We start from the raw sequence: 18,265 nt of genomic DNA, 5'->3' as shown, positions 1-18,265 counted from the left end.
AAAGGCAGGTCAGCGAACAAAGGCGTCATTCCCCCGCACTTATCAGTTTTTCTCCATATATTTCATTTATGGCTTTTTTTATTGACCAAAGGAAGCCCTGGAAACCTTGTTTTCCTTTATGCCGTGGTAACACCAACTCAGTAAGACGTAGGACTGACCACAGGCACATCTGAGCATAATTCACTAAAAATTCCAGTAAATGTTTTTCTAGTATGAAACTAATAGTAAGTAAGCAAACCCACCTCCCCCCAGGGAGCAACTAACCTTGCTGTTACCCGAGAATATTCTGCTGAACTCCACCAGCTACTCTGCCTCTCAAGTGGCACCTCTGGGCTTTGCCGGGTTCAGGTTATTGTTGATGTTTGGTTTTTCGACTGCCTCCCTGTGAGAAGCCAGGGATGGTCCCTCCAGCGCGGGGACTTGCCGGCTGCTGCTGCTGGAGATGATGGGAACATTCTGGGGAGCAGGCGCCCACCTTGGAGCCGGTGCCTCCGGGGGTTTGTGGTGACCACGTCTCTGCGCATGTTGGGTTGCCACCGGTGGAAAACAACCACCCTGTGGCACTACCTTCTGTGTGGCTGAGACCAGGTGATTTTGGAGAAAGGGGTGTCTGCAGAGCCGGAGGGAAGAGGGAGGAGAGAGCAGACCAGAAATAAGAAAGGATTAGATAGGAGAAGACAGTAAGGTGGCATCGAGCAAGGAGAGGCTCCCTCCCAGAGTCTCAGGATCCATCCCCATGTGATCTCCAGCCAATCCTTTTCCCTTCTCCTTGGGATTTTGATGGCTTTTCCTAATTACAGTAGTAAATTCCTTGCAGCAAACTGTGTCTGTGAGAGGATACTAGAAATGGGGGGATGACTGGCATCAAACAGGAAATTTTGGGGGCTTTCTGTTTAACAAAACTCCTAACAAGGGACTAATGCAGACATCTACAGGCTGGCTTTGGAGCCTGTTGGTTTCTGTTCCGCATGTCACTGGCATGTGACTTCAGCTCCTGCTTCCCGTTGAAGTCCTGCCTTGCCCATCAGAGGTTGAACATCATTATCCTTTGCTTGGCCGGTACAAAAGGAAGTGGGGGGATCAGGGATCCCAGTTTCCTGAGCATCTTTCCTTGACTTTGCTGTGCGTGTCTTCATCTCCATACACTGTGTCCCTACAGTTTCCATCCATACATCTTGCTGACTGCTAGCCCATGCACATATACAGTGGCTTGTCTTTTGACCTTAAACCTTTGGTTCTCATCTCCCCGTTCTCCTTCCCTGGCTACCAGGATAACATTCAGATGGCCGAGCTCCCTGGAATGGTGGTGTTTTCCACTGCTTGGAGTTAATAGCCATCCTGCTTGGGGTCACAGGATGGCATACTCCGTAACTCAACCGCCCAGACTTGTAAAGACGTGTTACACACTCCACATCTCCTAATGACAGTCTCCCAGTTTTCATAGGGAAGGGGGAAAAGGAAATCAGCACCTCTGTGGATTGACATCACGAGACTTTCAGTAAATACCAGCATCCCTACCAGACTTAAAAGGCTTTTTCTCTTTTTTCTTCTTTTTTCTTTCTTTTATCTTTTTTTTAAAGAAAGACTGAAACAAGGTGAACTGCAGCCATTTGCTATAACCCTCTGTCATGGTTTAACCCCAGCCAGCGACTCAGCACCACGCAGCTGCTCACTCACTTCCCCCCCCCCAGTGGGATGGGGGAGAAAATCAGGAAAAGAAGTAAAACATGCAGGTTGAGATAAGAACGGTTTAATAGAACAGAAAAGAAGAAACTAATAATGGTAATGGTAACACTAATAAAATGACAACAGTAGTAATAAAAGGATTGGAATACACAAATGATGCACAGTGCAATTGCTTACCACTCACCGACCGATGCCCAGTTAGTCCCTGAGCGGCGATCCCCCGCCCCCAATCCCCCCAGTTTATATACTAGATGTGACGTCCCATGGTCTGGAATACCCCGTTGGCCAGTTTGGGTCAGCTGCCCTGGCTGTGTCCCCTCCCAACTTCTTGTGTCCCTCCAGCCTTCTTGCTGACTGGGCGTGAGAAGCTGAAAAATCCTTGACTTTAGACTAAACATTACTTAGCAACAACTGAAAACATCAGTGTGTTATCAACATGCTTCTCATACCTAGCTCAAAAACATAGCACTGTACCAGCTACTGGGAAGACAATTAACTCTATCCCAGCTGAAACCAGGACACCCTGGTGAACATGTGCTGCCTTCATATGGAACTGCTGCCTTCAAACATGCCCTTTTTCTGCAAGGGCATGCCTGGGACACCCCCATCAGAAATTGTTCTCAGCATGAAGGAAGCAGCCTGTGTGTAAAGTGCCTCTCTCCTTGCTTTAAGACTTGAAAACGTCCATAGTCTGGAAGGATTAATTAGAGGAAGGAAAAGCAAATTGTAAGAGATGAGACAAAACCCAGATGGAGCTGTCAGATATGGCACCTTCGCCCTTGTGGGACGGCAGCTGGTGCAATGCCCTGAGGCTCCGGAGGTGACCCCAGCAGCCCCGTTCAGCTGCTGGTGGACAGACATAGAGGACAGCGATGTGGAAACTTCTCCTTCAGGCACTCTGTGCCACCAGAAGGAAAGCAGGACAGCCAGGGCATCCCATGCCTGCTGTGTTCACTTGCCCAGTTGCCTGACGGTAATGGCTAGTGTAGATCAGGGAGAGATGCTCCTGCTCTGACTTTCATGGGGCTTTTGTAAGAGACAGTAGTGCAATCCTGTGAAAGGGAAACAGAGGCAAAGAGGCCACTGGGACCTTGCCCACAGTCAAAGAAACCATGCACAGAGCTGGAGCTGGGTGCAGATCCTTGAGCAGGACCTGTCCATCCCACTCCAGCCCAGGCTGATACGAAGCAGGTCTTCTCTGCCCATTGGGCAGCTTATCAGCAGAGAAAAGGACTCAGTGAGGTATCCTCAGCATCACTTCTGCCCTGCACAGCAGGACCCATCCTTGGGCAGAGGGCACTTTTCAGAGGGGTGAGTGGTTGGAGAGACACACTCAGAGAGAGTTTTCAATAAGCTGCCCTTATTCATTTGGTTAAAAATAAATGTTGACAACACTGTGAAAAGGCTCTCAGGAACTCACAGGTGCTTGAGCCCTGTTGAAGCTTTCTGGAAATTGCTTCTTTTCTGTTTAACTAAAATGAGAATCCACCCAGGGCAAGAAACAGCTCTTGAACAAAAACCACTGGCTAGGGAGGCATCCTGCTGCAGAGCTTCCAAGCCTTCGACAAAATATCACTGATTGGTACTTTCTTCCCGTTTTCCCTCTTGATCCATACAAAAAGCATCTCATTTTTCTTGTTTGCCAACGCATCCGGAAGGGGGAATTAGTGCAAAGCCTTTTGAAATGATTTAGTAATAAGGGTCATCTCGTTATCGCAGAGAATTAATTCATAAATAGCTTCCTCCATGAGGCTCTTAAACTCGTTAGTTTGCTTAGCGAGGTGAGTCAGTTTGCAGGAAGGATGTGTGTCCTCTCCTGTGGGGTCTGGCAGCATGAAATGGATCCCGCAGCATCCTCTCTGGGCAGCTGCACAAGGCAACTGCAGAGTCAACACTATGGGCAGCAGTAGGGCTATAAAAATGCGTTCGTCAACATTTTCCAAATTTCAAAGTAGCTCCCACTGTACTGGCTTCAGACTGAACCTGTCTCAGTGGTTTTAGGTGAATTTTTATCCAAAGCCTTTTTCTGAAATTACAAATTTCAGAACCAGGGTTTCAGAGTAGAAAATGTGGGGGTGTTTTGGTTTGAAAAATCCTGACACAATAAGATTTCAGTTACAAGTTTTCTTCTTCATGAGGTATAATTCTTCAGAGAAAAGGAAAAGGGCTCTTTTCTTCCCCCTGAGAAAAGATAAATTCTTACTGAAAAAAAAAATCTGAACATTGCTGTATGTGATGATTTTGCCATCAATAAGAAAGCAGTAGAAGAGAAGTACATGCAACTCTTCTATGTTCTATGTTTTTAGAAGGTAGAAGAATAGATCAGAAGGCAGAAATCATCACTCACTCTTGAGAAAAGGTAGACCACAGAAAGGTGCAAGGATTTTTTTTTTTTTTACTCATGATCATTCACCCATGGAGAGCCCCGGAGAGGCTGTGTCACCTGTGGAGGTGGCATTCATGGGACCCCATGCACCGTTGGGTCTCTCATGCTGATGTCCCTTCTCTGCCATCACCACTCATCCAAGCCCTCAGTGCAACCTGCCATGCAGAGGATAGGCAGGGGTTGGAAATGTTTGCAAACCCAGGTCTATTCTGGCAAATTGCAATCATAGGAAATAAAAGATTGCTATGAAGCATTTGATTTTGATAGTTCTTCTAGTAGTCTTTTTATTTGCTTAGAACCTTAAAAGATTGCTTCCTCCCCTCAAAAAAAGAAAAGAGAAGAATCCCCAGTTTTTTCCATTTCTCCTCTGACAAGGAGAAAAATCTTGGTTAAGAATCAGCAGAACAAAGTTATTAAATCAGGGAGATTTATCATTATTACATAGACTGAAGTAATGTCAAAGTTTATGAGTGAGGACTGGGATTCTGCTGAGGAAGGGGCTGTGTAAGCACAATGCAAAAAGATGGGTTCCTGCACCAGAAAGCTTAAAATAGGAGTGATTAAGGAGTGGTAAATGGAGGTGGAGAGTGGGAGTTGTGGTCATGGACAAGTTGGGGATGGGAAGATTGAACAGTAAAAGAAGGAGAGAGGAAGAGGATGAAGGGTGGGCAGGATTCAGGGACTGGGGGAGAAAAAAAAGCTGAGACGGGGCTCACACCAACAGCTATCACACCAGGGAGAAGAGCCCCCAGTGCAAATCCAGGCAGGCATCATCTGTGCCTGATGGCTCCCACCAGGGGGAAAGGGCATGATAAGTTTTAGTCTCTTTTTGCTAAAGCAAGAAATGAAATTCAGCAGCACTTTCTGCCTCCCGGAGCCATTGAACTCGCCACCCAAATTCAACCCGATTTGCTGGAAGGGTGGAGGTCTCAAGAACAGCGTTGTTTTGGAAAACCTTATGAAAATCAGTACTTGAGTAGAGGAGAAAAAGAGCCGAAGGACAGTCTGAGTGAGGAAAGGACGAGAGAGGTGCTTCAGCAGGCAGGTGCAGGGGGAGGAAGGGGAGCGGGGAAGGACGCTCGCCTGGGAGCCCTCTCAGGCATCATTTTCCTCCCTTTTGCAGCTTTGCCATGCACTTGCTTAATCGCCAGCATCTGGTTTGTGTTGAAACACACAAGTGGCAGACCTTCTTGGAGAGGGTTTGACTGTGTGTGCACGTCTGTGTGTGCGTGTGTGTTCGTGTGTTGTTTTTCCATTGTAGAGGAGTGAAAGGTTAAAGCAGCTGTTTATACGGAAAGCAAAATCTTGGATTAAAAAATGGTCAGGAGGCAAAAATACTTGAGTTCTCATGATTTGTTCTTCTGGTGAGACACTCTCTGGTTCAGGACACTGTACATTAACTGCTTGGACATTTGTGTCCCCCTGCATGTATTTGTGCAGAGGCATGTGTGCTTGTGTGCACGAATGTGTTTCCCATGTGCATATAAAGCATAAGACCCATGGTAAAAACAAAAGAAGGGGCCAAGGGAGCTGCAAAACCCTTTCACATTGTGGTCAATAGCATTGCACGTGTTCTATTTCCCCAAAAAGATGATAAAACAGGAATGGCTCATGGTGGTGGGACCTGGCACCAGTAGGGTCGATACAGAGTCATCACACTCAACTGCAAGAACCAAACCAGACCTTGACTGGTGTGGCTCCATACATAAACCTTTTGATGGTAAGGAGAAATCAGGGAGCTGTGATAAGAATTGAATGCAAACCAAGAAAGAGCAGCAACCATTTGCAAAATTTTGGCATTTCCCTCAATCTGGGTTTCAAACCTCCTGCCTTTAAAGCAGAGATCCAAGACCCACACTCTGGGAGAAATACTGTTGTAGGACACCCAGCCCCTCTCCTGGGCCTTCTGGGTGTTCTTCTGGCCTCTATCACATTGGGTGGGAGTTGTGGCCTGTTGGACTTCCCTGTGTCAGCAGAGAAAAATAATCAGTGTCAACGTGACATTGGCTGCAGCCACAGCCCAGATGCATCCAGCAGTCCTTGGCTTTTGGAAAGGGTCCTGTGGACAGGAGAATCCCCCACAGCTGTGAGTCACCGGCCAACGGCAGGAGACATCGCCAGACATATGAAGTCCACATGAACCTTTGATGATGGCATGCAAGCTCACTTAAACCAGATGCAGGAACCAAGGCAAAGAGGTATGAAGCCAAACACCCACTACCCCACAGGGAGTAAACCCGTTCAACTTGGCCCAGCACGGGAGACAGCAGCTCAGCCTCTCCCTGCTCCTTCCCAGATGAAACTGGGATCATGACTGGAGCCTCCCTGAACCCCTGGGCAAGACAAGACTCAGCACATGTCCATCGCTCCGTGGGATGGCAGGTTGTGGTACACGAAACACCAGCAGCTTGAAGGAGGATCAGAGAATTTGGGAAATGGCAGTGGTGAAATCAACTGGTTTTCCTCGATTCAGGGCTTAACTGAAGTCTTAAGGGTGCAAGGACTCAACTTTGGGGCAGACAACGTACTCAGCTGAGGGGCAGGAACATCCCTAGCCCTATGTTTTCCCTAGGCACTGAGAGGTGAGGTTTCACCAACCTGGGTCTCCATGGATTCTTGGGACTCTAACCAAGCGCTGCAGCTAAGGCAGCTTGGACGGTGCAGGTCCCCAGCCTATTGCTGAAAGGCAACAGGAGGTCGAGCCTTGCTGAGGCTGAGCAGGAACGAGGTGAAATGCTGCAAGCAGAGCTTTATTCAGTTGCAAAGGCTGGAGAGCCTTTGATTTAAGGCTGTGGTGGGTCACCTTGGCCACAACCAACCAACCCAACCCCAAACCTACAGCTGTGCTGTGAGGGCAAGGTCTCACGGAGGGACGTCCTGCTTTCTCTGAGTCTTTCAAACGGGGAACTGAGTTTCACCCAAAGTCATGGGGGGGTAAATTAGTGGCAGAGCTGAGACTCTGTTTGCTCCCAGATATCTCTTGCATTAGATAACAATATCTATTTGGGTGGGTTGGCACATTCCCAATGCAGATGACATTTATATAGATGATCTTTAAAGGTCCCTTCCAACCCACACCATGCTATGATTCTATGATCATTCTACATGCAGTGGACATTCATATGTATCACCATGTAGGAAAACCCCGCTCTCCACTAGACTGGAGCCACCTCTTCTTTTGCAGCTGATTTTTCTTTCCCTCTTCGGTTTTTTTCCTGTGCAGGGAGATGAGACCTGAGGTGGGTTGAGGAAGGAGAGGAAGAGGGAAGCATGCTGACTTTTGTTATCCAAGAAAACCTATGTAAAAGGGGATATTAACCAAGTTATAAATATAGAAATGAAAGCAAAAGTGTCACCTCACTGAACAATGGGGGCATTTATGGGATAAAGTTACCGCAAATTAAGGGCTGGCACAAGCTGACTTGGGATCATAATTTATAGCACAGCCTAAATCCTGGCTCACAGACAAGTGGGATAAAGTTGAGTTCGTTGTGAAAGTTTCTATTTTCGTACCACAGGCACGGTGAGCCCAGCAAGCAGTGGAAGAAATGACTTGAGGGTCCTGGGGGAGGCTCAGCCTACTCTGCAATATTTGTTAGTCCTACCTAGAACTGTTCTTGTAAAAAGGGAAGCCCCAAGTCAGATTAAGGCTGGATGACCTTCCTGACCAGCTGGTAGAGCTGGGATTTGAAGACCAGTGAATCCTTCCATGCATTCAGCTGGGTTTTAACCCAAGAAAGTGCATTTAGGAGCAATGAAATTCTTACCTGTGCTGTCCAATGCTTAACGTGACAAATCTTCCCAGGGATGTTCCTGGTGACATCCTGCACGAGGGAAGGGATGGAAATGGGGCTGCAGGCTCAGCTCAACAGAGTGTTGCACGGATGTACAGCAAGAGACAAGAAATTGCTATTTCAGGTGCAAATTCACTCAGTCCAAATTCCACCAGTGCAAGTGGTGATGGGGGTAGGATTGCTTAGCAAACCCTAGACCAGAGGAACTAGATGAACAAAATTCTTCCTCCAGGTGCTCCAACTGCCAATGCTGAGATGGTGGACAGGCTAAAGGAGGTGGCACGCAGTCATGGATGAGGCCCCACTGTGCTTGGTGCCCTATAAAAGCTCTGCCCTGAGAACAGCTGAATCTGTATTTGAGACAAGAGGTTTCAGCAAGGAGAGCTAAGACCGTGGTGAAACAAGGAGAGGGTGAATAGCAGTGCTTCTGCAACCCACATGCTTTCATAGGAAACATAAGGGTTTCAGAGGAATTTCAGGAAATCAAGTAGGTGAATTTTTGGAGATCTGCCTCTGGGAAAGCTCCTTTCTCCTGTGTTCTCCATGGGGAGCATTGCCAGATCCACTACTGGTTTGCTCAGTCCTTCAGTTTAGAGAGGGGCAAATACTTCCTTAAGTCTGTATCCCCTGGTAGCAGAGGTGTGCCATCACCTCTCCCAGGTATAATGGGATTTCAGCCCATTTCAGGTGTAAAGGGGTTTCAGGGCTGTAGCAATAAAATAACATCAGCAATAGAAGCATCAGTGCCTCTGCACGTTCCCTCCACATCCTAGGTGCTGCCCTTGCCTCAGCTTCTCCTGCCTGTGACAAGAGAAGAGGAAGCAAAGTACTGAGTCTTCTCTGACAGTTTAGGATACAGGTGCAAACAGGTCTCCATCATGGTTCACAGTTATTGCCTTTACCATCCAGAATAAATATGAGCAAAGACTTTTATATTATATAAACCATAAAGCACTAATAAGAGCAATTTTGTGGCTTTGCTTTTATTTTTTATAATGAAAAGGTAAAATCTTAACACAGATTTGTAGCAGCCAGATGTATATGTGCAGTGATTTTATTTAGCTTAAAATCAAGACTGATTTAAGCATGGCTACTTGCCAGGGGTATTAAAAAATATTAAAATCAAGCTCAGCTACTGGGCTCTAAAAATAGCATTTACTGATAAATTCCAAATTTAATACTAGCCTCCTAGGGGCTATTTCTAGGAATGTTGTCTGCCTCAGGACAAAGCGTATGGGGTTACCCAGTGAGCAAGTTACAGGCTGGTGAGGTGATGTCTCATGGCGTAGCCTTCTTGCACACTGAGCTCAAATAGCAATTTCAAAGGTGGGTCTGGACTGGCGTGACTCCCAGCGCTCCTGAGGATGTCAGACATAACTCCATCTGTTCACAACAGCAGAAGCCAGGGTAGAGTTACAGTAAGTACCATGTGCCCTCAGGGATGGTGGAGAAGGAGGGGGAGAAAAAGCAAATTGTGTCTGGAACCTGACCTCACCAAGCAATTATGGTTTGTCAAACTTCATGGATGTCCACTGTAGAGATAATGAGACCGGAGGTTTCCGTTGGAGCTGGGCTTCTTAGGGAAACACTTCATCAGTTTGATCTCTTAATACTGCTTCAGGTTAGTATTTATACAGGCTTGAAGGGTCCCATGCTCCTGGGTAGAACTGTCCAGGAATTGCTGGTGAGGGCACAGGAGGAGGAAAGAAGAGATATTATCTTCTGAAGGCCTTTCCTTACTTGCTCTGCTAGCAAGATAAGACTAGAGCTGTAATGGTTTGGGCCAAATATTCATCTAGCCCAGCATCCTTTTTCCTGCAGAGGCCATAACAGAGGGAATCTAAGAAGGTGGCACACGTTGCAGGGGTCTGGTTATGTCCTCCAAGCACCTGGCCTTCAGGAGGTGAGGGATTTATGAAGCAAGAGTTTCCATTTAGATCATGGTCTAGCTGCCATTTCCATTAACATACAGAAAATGGGCAAGATGACTGTGGGAAGTAGGATGAAATTCAAAGCAAATCAAGGAAGTGGCCCTTCATACGTGGCAGAGTCAAGATGTACAGTGGAGCCCTGAAAACCACAAAGTTACATGGCTTCTGGGAGCGACAGGGCGAGTTCATGGGAAAAAAAAAAATCAAGGTCTGTTAAATACAAAGACAGAACCTCTCTCATAGGAATTCCCTGATCTGCAAATCACTGGAGTCAAGCAGACTATTCCGCAGATATATTCCTCTATGCTTACCCTGATATTACCCTAATATTACCCTGATACTGGTTGGCCTAACGTAATAGAGTTGCACTTTTGTCCTTATTTTCATGACAATAGGAAATGCCATTGAGCTTGGCAAATCAGTCCTCCCAATGTGTCTCATTCCCCATGTGTCATTTCAGAGCTGTAACACTTCCTTGCCCAGGAACGGTGATTTATTGGAGAATCCAGAAAAGGGCAATGACTCAAGGCTTGAGAAATGCACCTTGCATGGCCAGGAAATCAAAAAACCCAACCCCTTTAATTTAGTCAAGATGACTGGTAACTTTTCACCTATTTTTAACCATCAAAAATAGTCCAAATTAGCTGTTTGGCCTCCATCTATGGTCAGTGGGAGAGGTCAGCAGCTTCAGAGGGCCAAAGGCTTAAACTAGATCTGCAGCTTTTGCTCCTGCAGCTTCCAGGCAAGAGGAAAAGTATTGCATCGGGGTGGCTCAGAGCCTGGCAGAGGTCAGTCCTCTGCTCCTGAGGTTTCCTACACCATGCAATTCCTTTTGCAATGGATCACACTTTTTTTTAAATTATTTTGGGGTGGACAACTAGAAGCTACATTTTGGTTTTGCAAACTAAATAAAGGTTTTCAAGCAGAGTTAGTTCCACAATCTGAAAGGAAAAGGGAACTTTTTGTTTCAAGTCAAAACCAAATGTTGTGCTACATTACACACACACACACATGCTTTCTTTTTTTGTTTTGTTTTGTTTTTCAGGCTCTTTGAGCCTGAAAAAGATTCTTTGTTTTCCACACCAGAAAATCAAATTTCCTAATCTACTCCAGCCCCCAATTTTTCAGGTCATTTGCTGAAAAGAAAGATTCATTATTCGCCTATCTCTGCGTACTATAAATCAACTCCACCACTGCTTAGAAGAACATGAACATTCTTGAACTGCTTCAAAATTGGGCGTTTGCACAAATTCTTTCACACAACCTGTGTGCCATGGCCGCTGCCTCTGTGGTGCTCCTCCAGGCAGGCTGATTTTTCCTTCTTTTGCTTGATTTGCAGGCAGGACTCTCCAAGCCAGACCTGGCTCCCCTGTTACCAGGAGTGTGCAGGCTCATTTTAAACCCACAGCAGGAGAGAGAAGTCCTGACTGCAGAGATCTAACCTGGGAGCACTGTGAACTCCTCTTTTTGCTCCTTACTCCACTGCGTGAGCAAATAAACCCACCCACGACTGTGGTACCTGGGTGGAGTGGGAAGGAGTGGTAGGAAACTGCTGGGAGGGCAGGGAGGAACATGGGATGGGAGGAGATGCAGGGAAAGAAGCTGAGAGCTACAAAGACATGAAAGGTGGGGGTAAAGGACGGGGAGAACAGCTCAGAAAATGCTTTCAACAACATGTGACAATCAAGTATTTAAAGAAAGAATAAAAATAAGAAAAGAATAAGAAATTAGAGGTTTGGCTGCTCTGTAATGTCAATTTTTCCCTTTATCTCTATTCAAAACTCCCATTCAGGCCAGGGCTGCTGTTCTGGCTGTCTTGAACCTCCAAGGCAATGAAGTTGGATAAACTCCTCAGTCAAACTCCCTGGCTGGTACGCCAGAACTAAAACACCAAACAAAGAGACAGAGGAGAAGGGAAAAATGTTACCGACATTTTTCTCAGCTTAAAAAATGAGGTACAATGAGCACGAGTGGCAAAATCTTGAAATAATTTTGGCGGTCTAAAAGGTGGGCATTTCTGTCCATCGGCTTTCAAGGGAACCCAGTTCAGCTCCCAGTGAGGGGAGGTGAAACCTGCTTGCACCAGTTACCTGCAGCCTGTTGGGGTCCAGCATCCAGCACCTTTGAGCAGGAGATCACCGGTGGGGGGATCCCCACCCTGCGAGCCTGGCTGGAAATGCCCATGGCTTATGGGGAGGTGGAGTCATCCCCGTGCTCCAAGTTGAGCTTGCTGTTCACGCTCCCTGCTTCTCAAAAATCTGGGATCGATTGGCCACGTGGAACTGGGGATGGGATTATTTCAAGGACCGCTGAACCCATCCAGTTGGGATCCCCTGGAGAGTTAAGTCAGCTTTCCAGCTCCTTCCTCCTGCCAAAGTGGCGGGGAGCGTCTGAACCTGGCTCAGCATTCTTGGGAGCCTCCTGTCTCGTACCTCGGTGACAACGCAAGGAGCTCAGCATCGTCCGCCAAGCGCACCGAGCCGTGGTGCCCGCGTTTCTGCTTGCGATGACACGTTTCCCACGGTGGCATTCAGCATTGTCCGCGGCCTATTAACTGTGTCGCTCGAGAGCGTTTGCGTTACAGCAGTCGCGGTCCAAATGCGATGCTGTAGTGTAAATGCCAAACCCTTCAGAAAGGGCAGAAATCATACGCAGATGAAATGTGAAAAGGGCTGTGGTTAGACAGGAGATTCTTGGACGTATCAGTCACTCCAAAAAACATATTCAAGATGCTATAACAGCAGCAAATAGTGGATTTTTCCTTTTTTTTTCTGTCTTTTCTTAACTCGGGCCATAGTACTGAAAATTCCCTGCCTGAAAACTTTCTGATGGCGGCACAACGGGAGCTGAACGTGCTCATTATGTGACAGTAATGGCTATATTTTCACTGGATTAAGTGGCATTAAACTATGGCTTATCTAGCCTTTGTGTTTAGGTACAAGGAACCTAAAAAGTATGTGCCTTGCACCATAGGTGAGGAAAAGAGCAGGGATGGCAGGGCCAAGCGCTGAACCTGGCTCCCCTCAAGGATGACCCAGAGCCTCTCTGATTTTGGATGATGGAAAACACCCTTCCAGGCTAAACTCTTGGGCAAAAGAAGAACAGCCTTAGTGCCTGGAAGAAAGGTATTCCACTGGAAAAGCGGAGAAAGAGTAGGAAACAGAAGGGAATTTGTGTCTTTAACCCAGGTTGGTTATGACCTACGATGGGTCAGAGATGATATGGTCCCGATGACACGGCACATCCCAGGCTCATCACTCTCACACCAGCAAGGGCACCGTGCACAGAAAGCAGGTGAGCCCCCCAAAATGTGGAGATGTGCCCCCAAAATAACTCTTTTTTCCTTCCATTCCACAAGCACGCACCTTGTCAGCACACAGCACCAGCAAAGCAAGCGTCGGAAACATTTCGGTATCGACGTCCCTTCCACGTGGCCATGGGACATGAGACAAACAGAAGCCAGGCTCGGAGGTAAAGAGTAAAACAGGGGGGGGCTGTGGACTATATGGCAACAAATGTTATTTGTTTACCTTCCCTGCCAATAAAATCCCAACATGGAAATAATGAATGGAGCTTGCAAATTAGTCACTAGAAATCACTTAACTCGTAAAAAATTATTAGCCCAGAAACAGAGATTTGGAGGAAAAAAAAGGTGAAAAAAGCCAGAGGAGCTCTTGTCTTCAGACAAACGTTTTTTACACTGAAATTAATGGGGGTCGTGTCAGGGCATGGAAACCATATAAAACAGAGCAGAGAGGGGAAAACTCTTACTGAGGAAGCCAAGATGAAGTGAAGTTGGATTTGGGTCAAGTAAGCATTAAAACACTGTCAAGAAGCCTGCCTTTTTAGCCAAAAAATCAAATTCCAGATAGAAGCACAGATAGAAAGAGGTTCTGGTTTTTTAAAGTCAAAATCCAGCACGAACAGACGATACTCAACCATGCCTGTGCTATTGCAGGGTTAAAAATAGCTTCCTTGTTAAACACGTCTCACAGATTTGTAGTTTTTCTTAAGCACTGCAAGACTGTTCACTGTTCATATCAAAGATCTTTAAGGAGAGATTAATTATCCTTACAACCTATGGCTCTCTGCTATGTGCTCCTCTGTGTCTACAGCCCCAAGTGATTTTGGGACCCAGTCTCTATTTTCAGGCATAATTTACATGCATGAGCACCTCAGAGGTACTGGAATGAGGATCAGGCATGGCGTTGACCACTGTTGGGACTTCACTTCTCAGCTGCCAAAGTCGGGTCCTAAAGTGGGATGTGGATTCATAACTCATGCAGGGATATCTGAAACACTGACTCTGCCTTCACAAAGGAAAGAGGTAGAAAATAATTTGATTTCCAGCACTTCCATTTAATTTGTTGGTTTGTTGTTTTGGGGTTTTTTTTGAAGGCAGGGGCAGTACAGGTTAAAGTATTAATACAGGAATGTGCAGACCTCAAATCCATCCTAAGCTCCACCAGTGATGAATGCAGTCCTGAGCAACCATGTTCACCGCTCCAAGGCTCAGGGTACCCCAGGGCTCTCCATTCAAATTTTAGGAGCAAAAACCATGATTTAGCACTGTACAGAGCCTCCCACAATGGGCCTGCTCTCCCCTTTTGGGGCAGGGCACTGCCAATGCCTGTCTGATCAAATGGGAGTCCTCGTTTCATGAGGAAATGAAAACCAGGCAAAGCAAAGACTGTACCAGTGTTACCAATACCATTCCTGCTGTTCCCTTCTAGCTGCCATGAGGAAACCAGTGATGCTACAGCATCCCAGAGACTGCAGCAGCTCTCTTTCAGCTGCAAAACATGGGTGCTCCAGTCTCCTCCAAGAAACTTTAATGAGAAGAAAATCAACCATTTTGATGGTTCAGTGATGATTTAATATTTCACTCATTTTATTAGGAGAGAAGTTGGTTTTTTCTCTCTCTCTATTTTTTTTTTTCTCTTATTTCCTCTTTCTTCTTCCTGAAGGTCATGCTCAGGGCATGGGAAACAGCCTAAAGGTGGGAATTATCTCAAACTGCCTCTTGAGCTAGTTTACCCCATAATTTACTTTGCAACAGGTATTTATGAAGCAGCAGGGAATGGCACCCAGGCTCAAAAATGGGCCAGATTGCCATGGTATCCAACTGTGATTTTTCACAAGCTATGACCCTTCAGGGAAAAAGGAAAAGGACAGAGGAGAAAAAAATTTAAAACTACATTACCATGCACAATTAAAGATACCAGTTGCCACAGGTTGTCTGGGCTGAACCTGACCTTTCATATGAAATCTCAATTACATTGAGAGTACATTCTTTTCTTTTTCTTGGGGGATGGGGGGGAGATAAAATTGCAAGCAGAGCTCCAAAACTTACTGCACCACAAGACTGTTTTGAAACTTAAGTCCTCTACACCAGTAACTGCCTACTGTACCCAGAGTCACAGATGCCTTGTGGCCTTGCTTTAAATTAAATCCAGGCATTGCTTTTCATTCTCATCTTAAGCCCCTGCTGCAAATTGACAAACAATGCCCTTTGCCAACAGCTGCTAACAATGCTGCTAATGAACATTCATCAGGAAGGAATAAACAGAGGAAGATGAAAAAGCTGGGGGGGTTTCCCTGGGGCTGCAGTTGTCTCTATAGGCATTATTAGAGTGCATCATTTTAACTCAAAATCAGCAGCTATCCTTTGCAAGAGCAAACTGGACCAAGGGTGCAGCTGCGCTGAGAAATCCTGTGGGCACTCAGTAGCCTTAATCCCTTCCCTTGTCCCAGGTAACCCCAGGGACAATGCCATGTGGGTGTTCTTGCAGAGACTTCAGGTGGCTGCCAAGGGATTTTGCTGGGTCCCAGCCAAATTCAGCGGTGGTTTAATTCTGAACCAGAAAGGCCAGCGTGGCTTTAGTGTGGTGTAGCTGATCCCCTGTAAAGCCATGCCTTCGGCTGGTTTGGGGTGTGGAAGAAGAAGGGTGAGAGGGGATGAGGACCAGGAGGAATGGTGGGGCAATGCAAAGTAAGAGTAAAACTGCTCAGTGCAGGTGGGTTAGTATAGCACTAGGCATGATGGAAATACAGCTGATGTGCCAATGTGAGTAGAAGGCCTCCTGAGCTTTTTAAAAGATGAGAAAACCAAGGTGTTCCATGAACTAGGGTCAAGCTTTCAAAAAAATCCCTAGTACCTGAGTCTCTATTTTGGACACCAGTAACCGAAGCACCATAAAGGTAAGTGTGGCTGTGTTGATCAAACTGAATGTCTCTTAGCCTAGTGTTTCCTCTTTCATTGCGACCAAAAGCAGATGTCCCAGACAGATTGTAAGACCAGGACAGGCATAAATGATGCCCCTGAGCAGCCTCGAGGCCAGGCTGACATGAATTCCCTTCAGGAATTCATCTCGGGAACCACCAGCACCCTCAGGAGCCAGCTCTGGATCTGCCCACTTCGTAGGGAAGGCACAGGGCTGATGTGCAGCGAAGAGGATGGTCCTGGGTCTTTTCCAGCAGAAATCCCTGTATTATCCATTGGGATTTGATCAAAGCATTCCTTGCATTGAATTTAAAGGCAACCTACAAAGCCTGAAAGCTTGTTGACATAGCTGAAGACTGCTGTGGGATTTAGGCCATTAGGTCCGTGTTAGATCTGGTGAAAACAGTCTAGACAAACCCTGTGGACGTCCTAGAGGAACAGCAATGGAAGGGCACTGGTCTCAAAAGGACTGGTCCCTTGTATTTCAAGCACCACATCACAAAGTCTCATTCCAGATGTATCAGCCTCTGGCTTTCTAGCACCCAGTCTGTGCTGCTTCATGTGTCCTTCAAAGGGTTTTAATTCATCTGGCGTGGGCAGGTGTTGCACAACCCAAAGATCACAATGTGTGGGAAGACACAACCAGCTAATTCTTATCAGTCTTGTGATGCCTCAAAATACTTCCAGAGGGCACATGGCAGATGATATCTCTCAGAAGATACTATCAGTTGGGAAGTCCTTTGTTCAGAAGCTCTGAGAGGGATTGTCCCAAAGCCTGAAGAGCTGAAAAGAGCCCCTGGATGAAACCCAGCTACTTCCAGCTGGCATAGGGTCTCCTGCTACACCAGATAGAGCTATTTTTTGTTATGGTCTGTCCAACACTAGAGGGGAACCGTGCTTTACTGGGACACCCAGTAAGTTTACCAGTACACCCGGGAGACTTGCCTGGGATGTCTCCTCCCACGGTTCCTGGCAGTTCCATCCTGGTGAAATCTATCTGCTACTCTTTTCTCAGGAGAGGAGGATTTCTCTCTATGTGCCATTTTTCCCATTCCTCTGGCAATATCTACCAAGCCACAGACTTTAAATTCTGGCTGGATTTTTGTTCTCATTTCCAGGGCAGAAAGATTTACAAGGAGAACTGAAGAACTGGTAATATCCCATCTTGGATGATAATGATTTGAAGGGACATTTCTCTTGTGCTGTCTCCAGCAGCTATGTAACTATCAGCCCTTGGGGTAATGTAGGTCAGAGACTTTTTGCACATTTTAATTTGCATTCCAAAATTTATATAAAATCTGCTTATTGAAGACGATTTTGCATTCCCTTTCCATGGATTAATTTGTTGGCAGGAACATTTGAAGAACAGCTACTAGGAAGTCTTGTCTGCAATGATATTTCTGAATTTTCAATGTATTCCACCTAATTATGTTACAACCCTGTCACTAGAAAATGGACTTGTGTCCCCCTTGTGTCAGGGTGACTAACTTTCCTTACCGTGTAACCCATAAACTAAAATACTGAATGACTAAGAGATGTATGACTCATGCCATAGAACTTAGGGAATATCTGAGCCTGGAAAGCCTCAGTCATATGTCACAGCCTTGGTCTGGAAAGCGTCTGCACCTGATCTGCACACAAGCCTATCCTGACCCACCAGATGCATCTTCAAGACTATAAGTTAGGTTATAGGCTGCAACAACAGAGGCTCCAAAAGGTGGTCAGGATAGTGCGGAGGTATTGCACAGGGTCACCAGGTAGAAGGTGCACCTGGGTCGGGGCAACCCCCTGCATCAGTACAGGCTGCAGGATGAAGGGATTGACAGCCCTGCAGAGAAGGACATGAGGGTACTGGTGGATGAAAAGCTGGGCGTGACCTGGCAATGTGCCCTTGCAGCCCAGAAAGCCACCTGTACCCTGGGCTGCATCAAAAGAAGTGTGACCAGCAGGTCGAGGGAGAGGATTCTGCCCCTCTGCTCCACTCTGGTGAGACCCTACCTGCAGTACTGAGTCCAGCTCCGGGGTCCTCAGCACAGGAGAGACATGGACCTGCTGGAGTGGGTGCAGAGGAGGCCATGAAGATGATTTAAGGGCTGGAACACCTCTGCTGTGACGACAGGCTGAGAGTTGGGGTTGTTCAGCCTGGAGAAGAGAAAGCTCTGGGAAGACCTTATTGCAGCCTTCCAGTATGTAAAGGGGGCCGACAAGAGAGATGGAGAGAGACTTCTTACTAGGGCCTGTAGTG

This window comes from Buteo buteo, chromosome 1 (genome assembly GCF_964188355.1).
Source record: "Buteo buteo chromosome 1, bButBut1.hap1.1, whole genome shotgun sequence".
Classification (NCBI taxonomy): domain Eukaryota; kingdom Metazoa; phylum Chordata; class Aves; order Accipitriformes; family Accipitridae; genus Buteo; species Buteo buteo.
The sequence above is the reverse complement of the archived record's forward strand: the minus strand, read 5'-3'. Positions refer to the sequence as shown.